General features: G+C 37.6%; 1 non-coding gene across 1 annotated transcript; it reads left to right on the forward strand.

The window, feature by feature from the left end:
* The first annotated feature begins 15,388 nt into the window (after positions 1-15,388).
* Positions 15,389-15,533, forward strand: LOC129683483 (small nucleolar RNA SNORA48). The gene has a single exon (XR_008721163.1). It is a non-coding gene; the product is annotated as a small nucleolar RNA SNORA48 (small nucleolar RNA).
* Positions 15,534-17,754: the final 2,221 nt, after the last annotated feature.

Consider the following 17,754-nt stretch of genomic DNA (forward strand, 5'->3'; position numbering starts at 1 on the left):
GTGAGAGACATAACATTAAAGAAGGGAGACCACTTCAGGGCCAGTTGCTAAATTCGTGAGTGGGAAAGGAGCAAGAGTGTAAGGATGGAGTCGGAGGGATTCTCTGACCTCCATGTTAGCGCTTCTTGCCATCAAAGATCTGCTTCATAATACTGTGCTCTCTCTCTCTCTCTCTCTCTCTCTCTTTTGTATTTTAATTTTTTTTGGATAGAAACAATAAATTGTTTTTAACATAGAAGATCCTTGAGGCATCCTTACTCAGAAGTCTGTTCATATTTTTACGACATACTTTTCAAATAGACAAGGAGCCACCAGGGGCAGAGAGATAGAGAAAACAACTGTATCTGTTTCCATAATTGGTGAACTGATAACCCACTTGTCATTTTAAGTCGGCCGTGAAATCCATTTCATTTTAATTTTTCCGTGAAGTACTTGTAAAGGAGGAGAAACTGTATTTGTGTTCAGAAGTGGACTGCGTTCTTCAAATCTGAGGTTTTTATTCTAGCTCATACTATTAAATTTCTGCCCATGTAATTGTGTTTATGTACTTGGTATACGTGTAAATCCCATTTTAGTCTTAATACTAAAGAAATGTTATATTGAAAAAAAATGTTATATTGATGTAAACTAAATGATGGAACAATGTCAGATGGTGATTAGGCTTAGAGACAGAAAGATGATAAAAGTCTAAAAACCGAACTATCAGAATCTAAATACTGTTTCTTTTGTTTAGTCACTATCCGAACATGTATCACTTTTAAAGAATGAACACTACACTCTGTTCTTTTATTATACAAAAATATTAATTGATGGTCGATTTACTGCGAAGATTTCCGAAATTACCAAAACAAACAATAATTAAAATAGCTGAAAATATTATCATGTGAGACTAGAATTAATAAAAGTTGTATCAAAGACACGTTTTTTATAAACATGAATGCCGCTTAACATTATTATCTTCTAAATTTGTTTCAATTTGGAAGCAAATATCAAATTATTTTTAAGATTGATTGCAATAAGCACAAGTTGTTTAAATGAGTCAGCTCTTTGTTGGTGAAAGATGTTGTTTGTGAAGAATTCTGAGCCAGTTTATTCCTTAAAGAATATGCTCATGATCCACCATCAAACGGGAGAAGTTGACTCCATTGCTGGGGTCAGTGGGGTGCATTTCATGTTGATGTCAATTTCTCTTTTATTAAAAGTGACTAATAAAATAAAAAGAGTCTTATTCTTTTAATATGAATACCTTTTCATAAAATAATAAGAAAACATATCTCAGCGTGATATTTTAGTGTTTTTCGTTCTTCAGTAATCAAGTAAGCTATATTGTATCAATTTTAATTGTATCTAGAAACTAATTGTCTAAACAACAAACACTTAGAACTCCAGAAAACTTTCCCTTTTTCAAGTGTGAGAAAATCCACCACAAATTTCATATCTCTTACCAAAATTGGATTTTTTGCACATTTTGTATATACTAAATTCTTCCACTTTATAGTTTAGTTTGTAATACTTATACTTAATTTTTTTCTGTTCAGAAAGCATAAAAAAATCCAGAAATCTCCTATTTAAAAAAAGAAACAGTTAATGGTGACTTTTTTTTTAATCAATTCAGAGTCTGAGGTCTTATACGAAAGTCTTTCATTCATTTGAGGTGGTTTCTGCACATAATAAGAAATAGAAACTTAGTTTCATGTTTCTCTATGTGGATATCTATTGTACCAACAGCTTTTGTTGAGGCACTTCTTCCAATGTATGTTTTCGCTATCTTTGTCAAGATTCAGGTAGCGATAGTTTTGTGGGTTTGCTTCTCAGTTATTATTCTATTCTACTGATTTACATATATGTTTTGTTACCAATACCATGCTTTTATTTACTTGCTTATTTATTTTACTATAACTTGAAATCTTTAATACCATCAGGACTGTTGTCTGTTCAGAACTACTTTAACTATCTGGGGTCTTTTGTGCTTCTCTTGTGGTTTGATAGGGATCATGTTAGAATTTTGATAGGGATTAGTTTGATCCTCTAAATAATTTTAAGTATTGTAATCACTTTCGCTAAACTAATTCTGCCAATCCATGAGCATAGGAGAGTTGTCCTGTGTCTTCGCCAATTTCTTTCATTATGAAAGAGTTTTCACTTCCTTGGCTGAGAGTTCTGAAACTTATTGTGATTGGATTGTTTGCTGATTTCTTTGTTACCATGATCACTATTAGGTAAAGAAAAGCTATTGTTTTGTATGTTACTTAATTAAAAGTGTTATTATGTTGAACGATATTCTGATATTGTCTTTAAGGTCTCCTGCGCAAAATCATATCACCTGAAAACAGATATAACCTGAGTATTTTATTTTCTCTAGTATCTTTTTATTCTTTTTACATCATTATTGTTCTAGTTGAAACTTAAAGATTCTACTAAGTAGTAGTAAAGAAAGTGGCAACTCTTATTGCTGCCTTAGTAGAGATGCTTTGAGTTTTCCTACTATGATCTTAATTTTTTTCTTTCTTATTTTCATTAACTACAGTTTATTCACTTTATATCCCCCCTGTAGCTCCCTACCTCCTCCCCTCCCAACCTCACCTTCCTTCACCCTTCTCCACCCATATCCCTCCCCAACTGATAGGGGAGTTCCTCCTCTCCTTCCTTCTGATCCTAGTCTATCAGGTCTAATCAGGAGTAGCTGCATTGTCTTCCTCTGTGGCCTGGTAAGGCTGCTCCCCCATCAGGAGGAGGTGATCAAAGAGCAGGCCAATCAGTTCATGTCAGAGACAATCCCTGCTCCCATTACTTGGACACTGAACTGCCATGGGCTACACCTGTGCAGGATTTTTAGGTTATCTCCATTAATGGTCCTTGGCTGGAGTATCAGTCTCAGAAAAGACCCCTGTACCCAGATTTTTTGGTTCTGTTGTTCTCCTTGTGGAGCTCCTGTCCTCTCCAAGACTTACTATCTCCCACTTCTTTGATAAGATTCCCTGCACTCGGCCCAAAGTTTGGCTATAAGGCTCAGCATCTGCTCTGTTACCCTGCAGGGTAGAGCCTTTCGGAGGCCCTCTGTGGTAGGCTCTGTCCTATTCCCTCTTTTCTCCCTCTTCTGATGTCCATCCTCTTTGCCTTTCTGAATGGGGATTGAGCAACTTAGCCAGAGTCCTGCTTCTAGATTAGTTTCTTTAGGTGTACAGATTTTAGTATGTTTATCCTATATTATATATCTAATATCCACTTGTGAGCATATACCCTGTGTGTCTTTCTGTTTCTGGGATACCTCACTTAGGATGATCTTTTCCAGTTCCTACCACTTGCCTGCAAATTTCACAATCAATAAATGAGACCTCATGAAACTAAAAAGCTTCTGTAAAGCAAAGGACAATGTCGTCAGAACAAAAAGACTGCCTATAGATTGGGAAAGGATATTCACCAAACCTATATCTGACAGAGGACTAAGATCTAGAATATATAAAGAAGTCAAGAAGTTAAACAGCAACAAATCAGTTAATCCAATTAAAAAATGGGGTACAGAGCTAAACAGAGAATTATCTTAGAGGAATATCGAATGGCAGAGAAACACTTAGAGAAATGCTCAACATCCTTAGTCATCAGGGAAATGCAGATCAAAACGACCCTGAGATTTCACCTTCCACCCATCAGAATGGCTAAGATAAAAAACTCAAGTGATAACACATGCTGGAGAGGATGTGGAGAAAGAGGAACCCTACTCCACTGCTGGTGCTAATGTAAACTTGTACAACCACTTTGGAAACCAATCTGGTGTTTTTTCTGACAATTATGAATAGCTCAGCTATGTCACTCCTAGGCATATATCCAAAAGACACTCAAGTTTACAACAAGGACATCTGCTCATTTATGTTTGTAGCAGCTTTATTTGTAATAGCTAGAAGCTAGAAACAGCCCAGATGCCCCTCAGTTGAGGAATGGATACATAAATTGTGGTACATCTACACAATGGAATATTACTCAGCAATGAAAAATAAGAAAATCATGAAATATTATGATCTTAATAGAGGTTTGCAGATTACAGCCTTAGCTATGGTGAGATGCGTCCCTTCTCTACTTAATCTCTTCAAGGCTTTTAATCATGAATGGATGATGGACTCTGTCAAAGGCTTTTTTTTTTTCTTTCACTGAAATGATAATGTGATTTCTGTTCTTGAGTCTATTGGTGTGATGTTCCAGGTATCTTTTGAGTTTTGTTGCTGTCTACTGTATTATCTTTTTTTCATTTCTTGTTTTACTGGTTTGGATCTCAGCCCCCACTCTCCCTTTTTTATTGGTTTGGCAATGGTTTGTTAATTTCATTTTATTCTTTTAAAAGAAAAACTCTTTATTCCCCATTAGTTCTTTGCATTTTTCTTTTCATTTCCAGTTTATTAATTCCCTCCTGACCTTTACGGTTATTTTGCATTTACTGATTTTGAGTTTGATTTGTTCTTATTTTTCTGGGAATTTGAGATTTTTCTGGTTGTTTAATGCATACATGTACAGACAAAAATTTCTTTAGAACCACTTCCGTTATAGACTATATATTCTGAGACATTTTCATTTCATTAATAGGGTTTATTAAATTACCCTTCTAATTTATTTATGACCCATTTACCATTCAGTAATGTGTTTGTGTTCATTCTCCCTATGTTTGTATATGCCTTGTGATTTCTGTTACTTTTCATTTCTAGGTTATTCAATTTTAATTATATAGTTTAATAGATATGATTTCAGTGTTTTTGTACTCATTAAGGCATGATTTATGTCCTAAAATTTAAATAGGTCACAGGCTGCTGAGAAAGTACTTGGTGGTTTTGGTGTCAAATATCGATAGATGTCTGATAAGTCTATGAGACATATATTGACAGTTACATACGGTGTTCATTGTTGATTTTTTTTTCCCCTCTGACTGACTTGCCTCTTGGTGGTATTGAAATCATGCACTATTACTGTACTGAGTCAAATGTGCTTTTTAAAAAATATCCAATAGCATTTGCTTTATGAAATTAATGTCCAGTGTTTGGTATATGTATGTTGAAAATTATAATATATTTTAGAAGAATTATTCCCTTAATACAGACAGATTTTCTTTTAATTTACATATGATTCTTCCTAACCTGTTTTCTTTCTGTTTCTAATTGCTAGAAATATTTTTCTTTCCCTTCTACTCAGCAATTAAAAACAACAAAATCATGGAATTTGCAGGCAAGTGGTGGGATCTAGAAAAGATCATCCTGAGTGAGGTATCCCAGAAGCAGAAAGACACACACGGTATATACTCATTTATAAGTGGATGCTAGACCTATAATATAGGTAAGCTGATCAATTCTCACTCAGAAAGACAAATGGGATGGACATTGGCAGAAGGAGAAAACAGGACAGGAGCCTACCACAGCAAGTCTCTGAATGACTCTACCCTGCAATATGTCAAAGCAGATGCTGAGACTCATAACCAAACTTTGGGCAGAGTGCAGGGAATCATATGAAAGAAGGGGATATAGTAAAACCTGGAGAGGGCAGGAGTTCCACAAGGAAAGTAACAGAACCAAAATATCTGATACCCCAACGAAGGACCATTCATGGTTATAACCTAGAATCCCTGCTCAGACATAGCCCATGGCAGCTCAATATCCAAGTGGGTTCCCTAGTAAGGGGAACAGGAGCTATCTCTGACTTGAACCCTGATAAGCTAGGGTCAGATGAAAGAGGAGGAGGACCTCCCCAATCAGGGGACTTAGAGAGGGCCATGGGAATAGATGAGGGAGGGAGGGGGCTTCCTCTGAGATACAAGGTGAATAAAGTATAATAAATATATAAAAAAACAAAATATTTTTATAAGTAAATTTACAAAAAAAAAAGAAATATTTCCTATTACTAAGACAGTGTTTCTTTGCTAGTGATATGTGTTTTTAATGGAGAAACTATGCTTGGGTCCCAGTTTTTCAACCCATCTGCTATCCCATGTCTTTTAATTGAAGAATTGAGTCTATTAATATCCAGAATTATTTTAAAAAGGAATGGATTAATTCCTTTCATTTCATAATTCTAATTTGTTCATTTGTAATTCTAGAATAGTTCCTGTTGCCTGTGGTCTCTTGGATATATTTGTCTTTTTCTTCTCTCTATAGAAATTTTATAAATATCTTCTGTTGTGCCATGAATGTTTTGTTAATCAAAATTTTATTTTTTTCTATTAATTACAGTTTATTCACTTTGTATCTCAGGTGTAGCTCCCTCCCTCATTCCCTCCTAATCCCACCTTCCCTCACTCATCTCCTCCTATTCCCCTCTCCAAGTCCACTGACAGAGAGGTCCTCTTCCCCTTCCATCTGACACTTTGCAGCCCAATACCCACTAGAACAGCACTTCCCAGTCAAACTGTGTTCTCAAAAATAGACAATGGTCTCCTTCTGTCTTGCTTCCCAAAGTTTTTTTTTTTTTTTCCCCAAACTAGTGTTTATTCAGCATCACTCACTTCACAGGTTAGCTTCTCTCCAACTGTTCTCAGCATACTCTCCCTAAGATGCAAGCACTCTATTTATTGTCATTAGGCCTCATCTTCCCTATGGGCTTTGTTGTGCACCTGAACTTGCTTGAAAAATCTTTATGGGAAAGCATTTACTTTTATTCTAATTTTGCATATCCTAGAAGGGTTATAGCAGTTTATTCTGTTGTGAGTGGGAATCAGACACTTATTTTTTTTCCACATAAGTAGTTCAATTTATTTGTTCAAATATGTGCTCTCAGTTCTCTTTACAATCTTTTTATGATTTTAAAAATTTCCATCTAGGTTACTTTTCTTTGCTTATATTTGTTTTCTACTCAGTCTGCCTATTTTCCAGGGCCTTGTTATTACTATTTGTCTTTAATGGTTGATAGCTATTAATCATTTGTTTATTACAAATGAAGCATTTTTTCCAGATGGTTGTTTGGTAATAACAGTTTAGCAGAAGAATGACTTTAGATTTAGTAAACCATGGGCTTCCAATCTGAATTCCCTCATTTACCAGAGATGTGCTATTTGTAAACCACTGGGGAAAAGCAAGATTCAATTTTAGCACAGCAGAGGATAGGAGTAATAAAGCCTGCTATCTACAAAAAACAAAGTAGCATATCGTTAGTATAAAACTAAAGATTATTATTATTATTTAATATATTATAATGATTCAGATATTCAGATAACCTTAATATATCATGGGGTCAAATTTCTATAGTATCTGAGTTAATTTACAAATGTAGTTAAAAAGCAGATAGATGAAGAAAGGAATCCTCAGTCGGAATGCTGGCTCTGATATATGGTAGCTGTTTTACCATGCATATGTGAAAGTTTTCATTTAAAAAGTAAATCCATGCTAGTATCTTCCTTTTGTTTTTGTTTGTTTGTTTTTTGTTGTTGTTTGTTTTTTTTTGAGGATGTATACACAGCCATTACAGCTGGTATAATGTTTTTAAATTAATATATTTTTATATTAATTACAATTTATTCACTTTGTATCTTGGCTGTAGCCTCCTCCCCAAACCCCTCCCAATCCCATCTACCTTTCCTCTTCTACTCCCTTGCCCTTCCCCAAGCTCATTAATAGGCTGGTCCTCCTCATCTTCCATCTCACCCTAACCTATCAGGTCTCATCAGAACCGGCTGCAATGTCTTCCTCTGTGACCTGGTAAGGCTGCTTCTCCATCAGGAGGAGGTAAACAAAGAGCCAGTCACTGAGTTCATGTCAGAGATAGCCCCTGTTCCCCTTATTAGGAAACCCACTTGGACACTGAGCTGCCATGGGCTATATCTATGCAGGGGTTCTAGGTTATCTCCATTCAAAGCCCTTGGTTGGAGTATGAGTCTCAGAAAAGACCCCTCTGCCCAGATGTTTAAGTTCTGTTTCTCTCCTTGTGGAACTCCTGTCCCATCCAGGTCTTTCATCTCCCCCTTCATTCTTAAGATTCCCTGCACTCTGCCCAAATTTTGGCTATGAGTCTCAGCATCTGCTTTAATACTCTGCTGGGTAGAGTCTTTCAGAGGCTATCTGTGGTAAGCTCCTGCCCTGTTCCTTGTTTTCTCCCTCTTTCAATGTCCATCCTGTTTGCCTTTCAGAGTAAGGATTGGTCATCTTGTCCAGGGTCATTTTTCTTGCTTTGCTTCTTTAGGTATACAGATTTTAGTATGTTTTTCCTATATTATATATCTAATATCCACTTATAAGTGAATATAAACTCTGTGTGTCTTTCTGCTTCTGGGATACCTCACTCAGAATGATTATTTCTAGTTCTCACCATTTGCCTACAAATTCCATGATTTCCTTGTTTTTAATTGCTGAGTAGTATTCCATTTTGTAAATGTACCACAATTTTTGCATCCATTCCACAATTGAGGGACATCGGGGTAATTTCTACATTCTGGCTATTACAAGTAAAGCTGCTATGAACATGGTTGAGCAAATGTCCTTGTTGTATACTTGAGCATCTTTTGGATATATGCCTAGGAGTGGTATAGCTGGATCTGGTGGAAGCAGTATACCTGATTGTCTGAGAAAGTGCCAGATTGATTTCCAAAGTGGTTGTACAAGTTTACATTCCCACCAGCAGTGGAGTAGGGTTCCTCTTTCTCCACATCCTTTCCAGCATGTGTTGTCACTTGAGTTATTCATCTTAGCCATTCTGATGGGGGGAAGGTAAAATCTCAGGGTCATTTTGATTTGCATTTCCCTGATGACTAAGGATGTTGAGCATTTCTCGAAGTGTTTCTCTGCCATTCGATATTCCTCTATTGAGAATTTCTGTTTAGCTCTGTAACCCATTTTTTAATTGGATTAACTGATTTGTTGCTTGTTTAACTTCTTGAGTTCTTTATATATTCTGGATATAAGCCCTCTGTCAGATATAGGTTGCTGAAGATCTTTTCCCAGGCTGTAGGTTTTCATTTTGTTCTGATGACAGTGTCCATTGCTTTACAGAAGTTTTTCAGTTTCATGAGGTCCCATTTATTGATTGTTGATCTTAGAGCCTGTGCGCTTGGTGTTCGTTCAGGAAGTTGTCTCCTGTGCCAATGAGTTCTAGGCTCTTCCCCACTTTTTTTTCTAACAGATTTAGTGTGTCTGATTTTATGTTGAGGTCTTTGATTCACTTGGGCTCTAGTTTTGCCCAGGGTGATAAATATATATCTATTTTCATTTTCTGCATGTTGACATCCAGTTAAATCAGCAACATTTGTTGAAGATGCTGTATTTATGTCATTGTATGGTTTTGGCTTCTTTGTCAAAAATCAAGTTTCCATAGGTTTGTGTATTTATTTCTGAGTCTTCTATTTGATTCCATTGATCCACCAGCCTGTTTGTATGCCAGAACAGTGTGTTTTTTATTACTATTGCTCTGGAGTACAGCGTAAGAACAGGGATGGAGATACCTCTAGACTATCTGTTGTTGTACAGGATTGTTTTAGCAATTTGGGGTTTTTGGTTCTTCCATCTGAAATTGAGAATTGTTCCTTCAAGTTCTGCAAAGAATTGTGTTTGTATTTTGATGAGAATTGCATTCAATCTGTAAGTTGTTTTTGGCATGATAGCCATTTTCACTGTGTTAATCCTACCAATCCATGAGCATGGGAGATTTTTCCATCTTCTAGTATCTTCTTATTTCTTTCATCAGACACTTGAAGTTTTTTTTCAAACATGCATGGTTAGAGTTACACAAAGATACTTTATGTTATTAGTGGCTATTGTGAAGGGTCAAGTTTCCATAATTTCTTTCTTGGCCCTTTTTTCTTTGGTATACAAGAAGGCTAATGATTTTTCTTTTTTTAGTTAACTTTGTATTCAGCCACTTTGCCAAAAGTGTTCATCAGCTGAAGGAGTTCTCTGGTTGATTTTTGAGGTCGCTCATATATACTATCACATTGTCTGCGAATAGTGATACTTTGACTTTTCCTTTCTGATTTGTAGCCCCTTGATCTCCTTTAGTTGTCTTATTGCGCTAGCTAGGACTTCAAGTGCTATGTTGAAGAGAGAGAGAGTGGACAGCCTTGCCTTGTCCCTGATTTCAGTGGGATTGATTTAAGTTTCTCTCTGTTTAGTTTGATGTTGGCTATAGGATTGCTGTATATTCTCTTTACTATGTTTAGGTATGTGCCTTGTATCTCTGATCTCTCCAGGACTTCAAACATGAATGAGTGTTGGATTTTGTCAAATGATTTTTCAACATCTAAGGAGATGATCATGTGGTTTTTTTTTTTTTTCTCCTTTAGGTTTTTTTTATATGGTGGATTACATTGACGGATTTCCTTATATTGAACCACCCTTGCATGTCTGGGATGAAGCCTATTTGGTCATGGTGGATGATATCTTTTGTGTGTTCAAGGATGCAGTTTGCAAGAATTTTATTGAGTATTTTTGCATCAATGTTCATAAGAGAGATAGGTCTGAAGTTCTCTTTTTTTGGGGGGGGTCTTTGTGTAGTTTAGGTATCAAGGTGCCTGTGGCCTCATAAAATGAGTTTGGTAATGTTCCTTTTGTTTCTATTTTGTGGAACAGTGTGAAGAGAATTGGAGTTACTTCTTATTTGAAGATCTGGTAGAATTCTGCATTGAAACCATCGACCTTGGGCTATTTTTGGTAGAGAGACATTTGATGACTTCTTCTATTTCCTTGGGGGATATAAGACTATTTGATCTACTTACCTGATCTTGATTTTGGTAAATGGAATCTATCAAGAAAATTGTCCATTTCATTTAGATTTTCAAATTTTGTGGCATATAGGCTTTTGTAGTAAGACCTAATGATTGTTTGGATTTCCTCAGTATCTGTCATTTTGTCACCCTTTTCATTTTTGATTTTTTTGATTTGAATAGTTTCTATCTGCCTTTTATTTTGTTTGGCTAAGGGTTTGTCTATCTTATTGATTTTCTCAAAGAATATGCTCTTAGTCTCAATGATTCTTTGAACTGCTTTCTTTATTTCTAATTCATTGATTTCAGCTCTGAGTGTGATTATTTCTAATTATATACTCCTCTTGGGTGTGTCTGCTTCTTTTTTTCCTAGGGCTTTTACATGTGCCATTAAATTGATTGTATGAGATGCCTCAAACTTCTTTCTGGAGACACTTAGTGCTATGAGCTTTCCTATTTGCAGTGCTTTCATTGTGTCCCATAAACTTGGGTAAGTTGTGCCTTCACTTTCATTGAATTTTAGGTTGCCTCTAATTTCTGATTTTATTTCTTCCCTGACCAAGCTGTCATTGAGTAGAGGGTTGTTTAGTTTCCATGTGTATGTTGGCTTTTTGTTATTTTTGTTGTTATTGAGGTCTAGTTTTAGGCCATGGTAGCCTGATATGAAACAAGGGATTATTTCAATCTTTTTTTTTTATCTGTTGAGGTTTGCTTTGTGCCCAACTATATGGTCAGTTTTTGAGAAGGTTCCATGAGGTGTTGAAAAGAAGGTATACTCTTTTGACTTTTGTTGAAAAGTTTTGTAGACATCTCTTAGGTCCATTTGATTTAAGACTTCTGTAAGTGTCATTATTTCCCTATTTAGTTTCTGTCTAGATGATCTGTCCCTTGGGGAGAATGCAATGTTGAAGTCTCCCACTTTTAAGGTGTTGGGATCAATGCGTGATTTAAGCTTTAATATTTTTTCATTTACAAATGCAGGTGCTCTTCTATTTGGGGCACAGATGTTCAGGATTGTGATGTCCTCCTGTTGGATTTTTCCTTTGATCAGAAGAAGTGTCATTTCTCATCTTTTTTGATTAATTTTGGTTGAAAGTATTAGATAATAAGATGGCTACTCCAGCTTTTTTCTGGATTCATTTGCTTGAAAAGCCTTTTCCAGCCCTTTATTCTGAGGTAGCATTTATCTTTGTTGCAGAGATGTGTTTCTTGGATGCAGCAGAATGTTGGATTCTGTTTCCACAACCATCCTGTTAGTCTGTGTCTTTTTATTGGAGAGTTGAGTCCGTTGATATTGATAGAGAATAGTGACAAGAATGTTAGTTCCTTTTATTGTGGAGTTGGTGGTGTTACTGTGTTACTATGCTTGTTTTCTTTTAATTTTTTGTTGTGGACCTATTTACATTCTATGTTCTTTTGCATGTAGTTGACTTCGTTAGATTGGAGTTTTCCTTCTAGTATCTTCTGTAGGGCTAGGCTTTTGTGTAGTTACTGTTTAAGTTTAGTTTTTCATGGAATATTTTGCTTTCTCCATCTATGTTGATTGAAAGCTTTGCTGAGTATAGTAGTCTGCTTTGGCATCTGTGGTCTCTTAGAGTTTACATGACATCTACCCAGTCCCTTTCTGGCTTTCGTAGTTTCTTTTGAGAAGTCTGGTGTGATTTTGATAGGTCTACCTTTACATGATACTTGGCCTTTTTCCTTCCTGCTTTTAATATTTTTTCTTTGTTCTGTAGATTTAGTGTTTTGACTGTTATGTGACTTGAGTTTCTTTTCTGGTCTAGTCTATTTGGTGTTCTGTAGGTCTCTTGAATGTTTATGGAAATCTCTTTCTTTAAGTTGGGAAATTTTTCTTGAAAACATTTTCTGGACCTTGGAGCCTGGAATCTTCTTTTTCATCTATTCCTATTATTCTTAGGTTTTGTCTTTTCATGGTGTTCTTGATTCTTGGATGTTTTGTGTTTGAACATTTTTCAAGTTTAGTTTTTCTTTGAGAGATGTATCAATTTCTGCAATTGTATCATCAGTGCCTGAGATCTCTTGTATTCTGTTGTTGATGCTTACCTTGTAGTTACTGATCTTTTCTTCAGGTTCTCCAGTTCCAGCGTTTTCTCTGTTTATGTTTTCTTTATTGATTCTAATTCTGTTTTCATATCTTGCACCATTTCTCTCATGTGTTTGAATGTGGATTCCTGTCTTTCCATGATGTACTCTATACGTCTCTGCTGTGTCTCTACTTGTTTGACTGTATTTGCCTGTTTTTCTTTGAGAGCTTTGTTTGTTTTCTCTTTACGTGCCTCTAGTAACTAGACAAGCATAGATTTGAGATCATTTTCCTGTGTTTCTGATGAATTAAAATATCTATTAATTTTGGGGGTTGCTAGGGAAGCCATAATATCTTGATTTTTGTTGGATGTGTTCTTACACCGACCTCTAGCCATCTGCTTATCAGTAACCTTCTCTGTTTGTTCCTGGAATACTTTAGACTGGGTCCATCTGTCTCTGGTTTCTGCAGTATTCTTCAGGAAGGTGAGAGAGGACCAAGGGCTTGAGAGTGGATGTTGGTGTTTCAGCTGTAGCTAAGGGAGAAAGGTCATAGGCGCATGTGCTCAAACACAGGAGTGTTTGTGTAAGTGTGCCTTGAAGGACAGAGGGCTAGAGTATGTAGATGCCCGGAAGGGTGGAGCGTTAGTGCAGGTAGGGGTGCTGGCACTGTTAGCAGATGCAATATGCATGCACAGGTGCCCTGAATGCCTCAATGCCTGTTGTCCTGTCCTCCAGGTATTCAGATCTGTCTGGGTTACACTCTCCAGGAATTGTTTGCCTGGATTCCACTGGGAGTCCCGCAGAACAGAGCCTTCAATGTTGAGAACACTGTCCTAAGAATCCCTATGTTGCCCACAGTGGGGGTGTGGGTGGGAGGGGTCTGATGTCTGGCTGCTCGTGTAGAGAGACCCTAGATCTGGGGCTCTGCATACACTCATTGCAGGCACACTCACTTGCTTTCAGGCCTAATTGGAAAAGCACAGGGGAAGCCCTGTTCTTTTCTCTCAGATTTGAGCCTGCAGAGCAAATGAGAGTGTAAGAGATCGGTTAGCTCATTAGTGTCCACTGTTTGTCCTCCGGGCAAGGAGACCCATACTTGGGGCAGCCACCTCTGCTGTTGAGACATGGAGCTAGGAGGAATCCTGCTTGGAGCAGCTGCCACCTACCACAGCCACAGACCTGCTAGGCCCATGTTTGGAAGAAGGGGAAGAGTAGGGGGACTGAATATTCATCACTCTCAGGCCTTGGAGACATCCACAGGTGACCTGGAACCAAACTGGCCCAGCTCACGGGTTGTCCCCTGTTGCCCAGGAAGCTTCAATGTCAATGTTCTGGCTTCAACTGCCCCCCCCCCCACACACACTCACCAATTTTGGAGTTTCAGATCCTGTGCTCCTCAGATAAGGTGTACACTGTTCGCTGCTGTCTTGGATTCCCCTAGTATCTTCCTTATGAGGCTGTTGAAACAATAAAAATAAAGTACTGCTTATATAGTGCCTAACACAGGGCATGAGATGTAAGCAATTCCAAATAAACACCAGCATCTATAACTAGCGGGGTAGAACATATTTGTCTGTCTTTAAGTGGTCTTTCCTTTAACTGTGTTTTCTTGGGAATTTGAATAGCATAAGAATGGTCTTCCCAATTCAGAAGAATCCAGCAGAACATAGATTTTTCTTGACTGCATTCATGTGGTAGAGGTTCAGATGGCATTCAGTTCTGTTCTCAATTCCCCGCAAGGGAATACCACAGGAAATCTATTGATATGTTTTAGTATTCCTATTTTAATATAAAATACTTTAATACATGTTTGGATATTTATCCCAATGGAAAATATAATCTTTCTCATTCTCCTTTTTGTAATATTTGAAATGAAAAAGACAGTCTTAAGGAAAATGATCTCGAAAGCTTTGTTCCTACAAAAGACATAGAACCACATCTTTATGGGAAGAGTTCACCTCAGCCTCTGGTATGGCAGAGACCTGTAACAATACAAGGGGATGGATTCATGCAAGAAGGTAAAGTGAAGAGAGTCCCTTTCTAGTTAAACTGAGCAACTTAACCACAGGAAAACTGTCTTTGTATTCAAAAATAAGATTGCTAAAGGAACCATTTAGACATACTGCATGGAAAGAAATCAAAGTAATTACATTAGCATTGGAATAGTGACTCCCTCTCTATGGGCCACTACTGTAACAGATCTCATTGTTTCTAGATCTAAATATTAAAATTCATCAATAATTTTTCCACCTTTGGAAGACCAAGTAAACACTCCTAAATAACATTTTTATAAATTTATTTTGTGTATGGATACTCATACGCCATGGCCTGCAAATGGAGGTCAGAGGACAACTAGTGGGAATTAGTTGTCTCTTTCCAGCAGGTGGGTCTCTGGAACTGAACTTGAGTTGTCAACGTTAGTAGCAAGTGCCATGACCCCCTGACCCATCTTGCTGACTAACAGAAACCTCTGAAAATGTGTCTATTGTGTAGTCCTTTATGGATATTAAACTCATATATTATTGTGGAGAGGTTTCTACGTACCACCTAAATCAATTATAGTCAATCGAGATTCCTTTGTGCATCACTGGAGAAAAAGCAGAAACCATTGAGTTAAGTGTGATTTATATGAAGAAACAAGTTAAAAAGAAATGTTTCTTTTCCTGATTCTAATTTATCAAATACCACCAGGCAATGAACAAAGAGAAAACTTTCTGGTAGTGTTGTTCTTATATCAGTCAGGGGCAGAGCAGGTGATGGGCCTTTGTTTATCCTAGATTGATGCCTGGCTTAGTCGCCAGAGCTCTTTTAGACCTAGGACTCATAAAAATCAAATCAAATCAAATCCAGGCAGCACAATGCAAGAGGAAGACAGAGATCTGTGGGCTACCATGTCACCTACAGACCTGTCATCCTGCACGTGGTACAGGTGGGTCTCTGATTGCCACCATGTCATGCAGACAGAAGATGTCACCCAGGGGCCCACCAGCCACATGGCCAGCCTGCAGCAGGAGCCACTACAACGTGTGAGTTAGTGTGTGGTGGTCAGATGGAAGTGAAAGAGAAGTGTAACAGCTGAGTATTATGAAGAGAGATGGAACTGGAGACTCGAGGCTGAAGAAAAGCAGTCTTTTGTGAGTGGCCAGCACTGCCACGTGGGGCTATGGTTTGTCTCAGCCTGAGTGGCTGCTGAAAGGCATGTCTGGGTGCCTCAGTGGCAGGGGTCAGTGATGAAGTCCATGGCTCATATTACCACTAGAGAACATGGGGAAGTCCCTAGTTGTGGCAGCCACTGAAGACCATATGGATGTCAGGGGCTGTGCAGAATTGGCCCCACCCTCTCACTGGTTTTAGCGCTTGGGAGAGAATGCCCTGCACCTCGCCTGGGCAATACAGTAGAGTTGGCTCCGATGGTGAAGGTACAAGTGAGCCAGCCCTGATGATATGAGAGTGCAGAGAGCTGGCCCAGCCGCTACAGGCTGCAGTACTTGTAAAGGTGAGCCCTGAACCTTGACAAAGCAGTACAGTAGAGCTGGCTCTAGAGGCATGGGTGCAGGGGAGCTGGGCTTAGAGCATGAGAATGGGAGAGATGGCCCTGCCTCCTGAAGATGTTGGCATTGGTTGACCTAGCTGAAGCTGTGCTGGAGAGTTTGCCCTAGTGGTACAGGTAAAGGAGAGTCTGATGGCTGACTACCCTGGGCCAAATTCAGGGTTCTGAGTTGGCCCACCCCCAAATCTATATCATCTGCAACAAGATAACCAAGAGAAGTCCCAGGGAGGATCCAATATTGATAGTTTCAGGCTGGGAGATGAGCGAGACTGAGGTGCATGATGTAAAACTCACAAAGATGGACTAGGGTCAGATGGAAGGGGAGGAGGACCTCCCCTATCATTGACAGGGAGGAGGGGTACAGGAGAAGAAGAGGGAGGGAGGGTGAGGTTGGGAGTTGTTGGGGAAGGGGGGCTACAGCTGGGATACAACTTGAATAAACTGTAATTAATAAAAAATTCTTGATGAAAAAATAAAAATAAATATAAATTTTTAAAAAGCTCACAACGAACCAATAAAAAGTTTTTAAAAATTCATCAAATAATAAAGAAAAAATAGACCCCTACTTCCACTCTGTAGAAAAATACTATCTTATGGGGGAAATACTCTCATTCTATGAAATGGCCCCAAGAGACAGCTGGTGTATTCAAAATATAGCAACCACTCCAGAGAGCAATGAATACAAATACATACAACAAAATCTGTCACTCAGTGACTAATATTCATGTAGCATCAACAGAGAAATCAGCTTTATAATTCAAGCAGAAAATCTATTTCCTCAGTGTGTTTCTGATAACACATCCACTATAAACAAATTATAAAAAGCCTAATTGCAGAGGTCAGTGGGGAATTCTGCTAGTATCCCCTTTGTTCAATTAAACAATACAATTCACAGATAGAACAGAGAATATAGCTTCAATTTCCAACAGTGTTGCTGGTCATGTCTGTGCCGGGACCGCTCTTTTCCCTGATGTTTGTGAGACTATCTGCATTAGCAATAAACAAATTATCAAGACACAAAGGCATTGCACTTTTTATCTTTTGCTAGCATAAGCCAAAGAAAATGTCTAATCTAAGATGAGGTATTCAGCTGAATGGCAAAAAAAAAAAAAAATGCTTTCATGATTGCTTTTATTATAAGCATTGGCTTTCCATATTGGTCACGGCACTGAGGAATTCAAGCTATAGAGAATCCCATTACACATAATTTCTCTGAATTAGCATGAACCAATTTGATATTGGGTTTGGAGAATCATTATCAAATGTGTTATTTAACTCATAACAAACTATTTGCTATTTAACTCATAGCAAAACCATATCAATCATTAGAGCAAATTTTCCACTTTAAATTTATTAAATGAAAAAAATCACAGTATAGTGTATTTGTTTTAGTCATGACCATAATTTGATGAGTAAATAAGAACAGATAAAAATTCTTACTTTATTTCATGCTAATATGACAAACTTTTTGAAAGAATGCCAAATAAATTTCAAATAC

This window comes from Psammomys obesus, unplaced genomic scaffold (assembly GCF_907164565.1).
Source record: "Psammomys obesus unplaced genomic scaffold, mPsaObe1.curated_primary_1811, whole genome shotgun sequence".
Lineage (NCBI taxonomy): Eukaryota > Metazoa > Chordata > Mammalia > Rodentia > Muridae > Psammomys > Psammomys obesus.